The following is a 4,273-nucleotide window of genomic DNA, read 5'->3' on the forward strand; positions in this document are numbered from 1 at the left end:
GCTCAGCTAACTGTCTCAGGTCGGCGATTTCCCCTTCTCCTCCGTCTTGTTATGAGGAGGAGGAGGTTGATTTAACCTTAATTCCCTCCGGTTATCATGATCTGGCCCCGGTTTTTAGCAAATCCAGGGCTCAATCTCTACCACCTCACCGACCTTATGATTGCTCAATAAATTTGCTTCCTGGTGCTCCCTTGCCTTCTTGTCGTTTGTATAATTTATCTGGTCCTGAGAAACAGACCATGAGGGAGTATATTGACGCATCATTATCCTCCGGCATTATCCGCGCTTCTACCTCTCCAGTGGGAGCAGGCTTCTTCTTCGTCGCCAAGAAAGACAAATCTTTGAGACCTTGTATAGATTACAGAGAACTGAATCAAATAACTGTAAAGAACAAATACCCTCTACCTCTCATTGAATCCATCTACGAGCAGCTTCAGGAAGCTGTGATTTTCACCAAGTTGGACCTTAGAAATGCTTATCATCTGGTTCGTATTAAGGAGGGGGATGAATGGAAAACGGCCTTCAGAACGCCTTTCGGTCATTTTGAATATCTGGTAATGCCTTTTGGACTAACTAATGCTCCCGCCGTGTTCCAAGCACTCGTTAATGATGTGCTAAGGGATTTTTTGAATCAATTTGTCTTTGTTTACCTAGATGACATTCTCGTTTATTCCAAGGACCAACACCAACATACTCAGCACGTTCGGGCTGTCCTTCAGCGTCTGTTGGAGAATCAACTGTTCGTCAAGGCGGAGAAGTGTGAGTTCAGTGTACCCTCTGTGACCTTCCTGGGATTTGTGTTTAAGAGTGGTCAGGTTTGGACGGACTCTGAGAAGGTCAAGGCGGTTGTGGAATGGCCTACCCCCACTAACCGTAAACAACTCCAACGCTTCCTGGGCTTCGCTAACTTCTACCGCCGCTTCATCAGGAATTACAGTCAAGTTGCGAGTCCTTTAACCAGACTCACTTCTTCTCTCCGTGTTTTTTCTTGGACCAGGGATGCGGAGGTGGCCTTCCTGAGGCTCAAGGCGCTTTTCTCCTCTGCTCCCATCCTGACTCACCCCGACGCCAAGTTGCAGTTCATTGTCGAAGTGGACGCCTCGGACTCTGGAGTGGGTGCTGTTCTGTCGCAACGATCCCCTATCGACAACAAGGTCCACCCTTGTGCATTCTTCTCACGTCGATTGTCTCCTGCTGAAGCCAACTATGATGTGGGCAATCGTGAGTTGCTGGCCATAAAATTGGCGCTCGAAGAATGGAGACATTGGTTGGAGGGGGCGGCGTTACCTTTCATCGTTCTCACTGACCATAAAAACCTCTCTTACCTTCGGAGTGCCAAGAGACTGAACTCTAGACAGGCCAGGTGGTCCCTGTTTTTCACTAGATTTAATTTTTCCATCTCTTACCGGCCAGGATCCAAGAACGTAAAGCCTGATGCCCTTTCCAGACAGTTTTCGTCCTCTGATTCTCCCGAAGCTGCCGAGCCCGTCCTTCCTGGCTCCTGCGTTGTGGGTGCCACATCCTGGGGGATCGAGAGGGACATCCTTCGGGCTCAATTGTCTGAACCCGACCCTGGTAATGGCCCGCCTGACCGCTTGTTTGTCCCCAAGTCTGTGGTCAGCCAGGTTCTTCAATGGGTTCATTCTTCTAAATTTTCTTGTCACCCCGGCGTCAACCGCATGATCTCCTTTACTAAGAGACACTTCTGGTGGCCTACCTTGCGCCGGGACATCAAGCGTTTTGTGTCAGCCTGCACTGTCTGCGCTCAGAACAAGAGCACTCATCAATCCCCTACGGGATTACTCCAACCCCTTCCTGTTCCTGGTCGTCCCTGGTCCCACATCGCACTGGATTTTGTGACGGGTTTACCCCCATCTGAAGGGAACACGGTCATTCTCACCATCATCGACCGGTTCTCTAAGGCTGCACACTTTGTTCCGTTACCCAAACTTCCCTCTGCAATGGAGACTGCTCAACTCTTGGTCATCCATGTCTTGAGGCTTCACGGCATACCTTTGGACATTGTCTCGGATCGTGGTCCCCAATTTGTGTCCCGGGTCTGGAAGGCCTTCTGGAAAGCCCTCGGCGCCTCGGTGAGTTTGTCCTCGGGATATCACCCCCAGTCCAATGGTCAATCTGAACGTTGCAACCAAGAACTTGAGTCTACCATTCGCTGTGTCATTGAAAACAACCCGGCTTCTTGGTCTTCCCTTCTTCCATGGGTCGAGTACTCCCACAATACCCACACATCCTCTGCTACCGGCCTCTCTCCTTTTGAGGCTTCCCTGGGTTACCTGCCCCCGCTGTTTCCCCGTGAGGAAGCTGATGTATCTGTTCCTTCTGTCCAGCACCACCTACGACATTGCAGACGGATTTGGAGGCAGACCAAGGAGGCTCTTCTACGGACTCGTGACCGATCCAAACGGGGGGCTGATCGTCGTCGCATTCCTGCTCCTCCGTACTCTGTAGGACAGCAGGTTTGGCTCTCCACTCAGCACATTTCTCTCAAGGATTCCTCTAGGAAGCTGGGACCCCGATTCATTGGACCCTTCCCCATTACCAAGATTGTCAACCCCACTGCTGTCCGGTTACGACTCCCTCGCTCCATGCGAATTCACCCTACCTTCCATGTGTCTCAGGTCAAGCCCCTTGTGATGGACCCTCTGAACCCCTCCACTCTGGGTCGTCCGCCCCCCCGCATCGTTGACGACCAGACAGTGTTCTCTGTTCGCCGGCTCTTGGATGTTCGCCGACGTGGTCGCGGACTTCAGTTTTTGGTGGATTGGGAGGGTTACGGCCCAGAGGAGCGCTCGTGGGTGCCCAGATCCTTCATCCTGGATCCTGCCCTTATTTCGGACTTTTATTTAAGACACCCTGACAAGTGTCGTGGGTCGCCTGGAGGCGATATTTGAGGGGGGGGTACTATTGGGGTTGTGTGTGTGCGTGTGTGTGTGTGTGGGAGAACTCACCTTGCAGATGCTGATTAGTTGAGACGGAGCTCCTGGGTTGCCACCTGTTTCCCATCTGGCTGACGAGTCCAGCTGCTATTTAAGCCTGTGTGGAGGTTCCAGTCTTCGCTGAATCATTGTTCACCTTGGGGTATTATGAGACAGCCATTTTAGTACCTTTCCTTGAGAATTCTGGACTATTCAACTCGTGTTTTTCTTTGATTTCAAGGCAAGCTTCGGACACACCTTGAGCCTCAAACCAGACGGACCTCCTCAGTACTGGACTCCTCTAGAAGCTCTGTTCTCCAACCTGCCACTCCACCTCAACTACAACCCTCATCAAGAACCCTTCAAGGTATCTTCAGTTTCAAGAGGACTTTTTACCTGTTGGACTTCCTCCTCCTTGAGTCTGCCTCCTCGTCGTCATCCTGTAAGAAAGAGAAAACTCAACTTCACTTCTGAATATTCATCTCGTCAAAGCCTCATTGCTAATACTCTGCACTTTGCCTTCCAGGAACCCCGAACCCCCTTTTCTTGCACTGTAAATAAAATCACTTAAACGATTCTTTGTGTCTGTCATCCCTCTCAGCCTTGTCTGAATTTGAGTACCATTTTGTTAAACCTTAACAGACAGCAGAGATAGACACATCGTCTTCCAAGTCGATGAGATACAGTGCCTTGCGAAAGTATTCGGCCCCCTTGAACTTTTCAACCCTTTGCCACATTTCAGGCTTCAAAACATAAAGATATAAAATTTTAATTTTTTGTGAAGAATCAACAAGTGGGACACAATCGTGAAGTGGAAAGAAATTTATTGGATGTGTCAAACTTTTTTAACAAATAAAAAACTGAAAAGTGGGACGTGCAATATTACCGTACCATACCACCATACCATTTTATTTATAGAGCACTTAAAACAGTGACAAGGTCAACCAAAGTGCTGTACAGACAGAACAACAGGTAACACACAAAGCAAAATACAAAATGAAGTAAATCAGAAACATAGTCATAAAAACGATGAAGATAATGATGACTAACCAGTGTGGAGCATACAGGTTCAAAACACAGATCATCTGGTGTTGAAAGCTGCCAAATAGTAGTGGGTTTTTAAATGGGACTTCAAAACCGAGAGGGAGGGGGCCTGTCTGACAAGCAGAGGTAACTCGTTCTAAAGTCTTGGTCCTGCTACAGAGAAGGCCCTGTCCCCTCTGCGCTTAAGACGAGTTCCTGGAACTGTGAGGAGCAACTGGTCCACTGACCTCATGGAACGTGGTGGGACATACGGTTGTAGCAGATCAGAGAGATTGGGGGGGGGGGGGGGGGGG

Source organism: Nematolebias whitei, chromosome 5 (assembly GCF_014905685.2).
Source record: "Nematolebias whitei isolate Nwh7 chromosome 5, NemWhi1, whole genome shotgun sequence".
Classification (NCBI taxonomy): domain Eukaryota; kingdom Metazoa; phylum Chordata; class Actinopteri; order Cyprinodontiformes; family Rivulidae; genus Nematolebias; species Nematolebias whitei.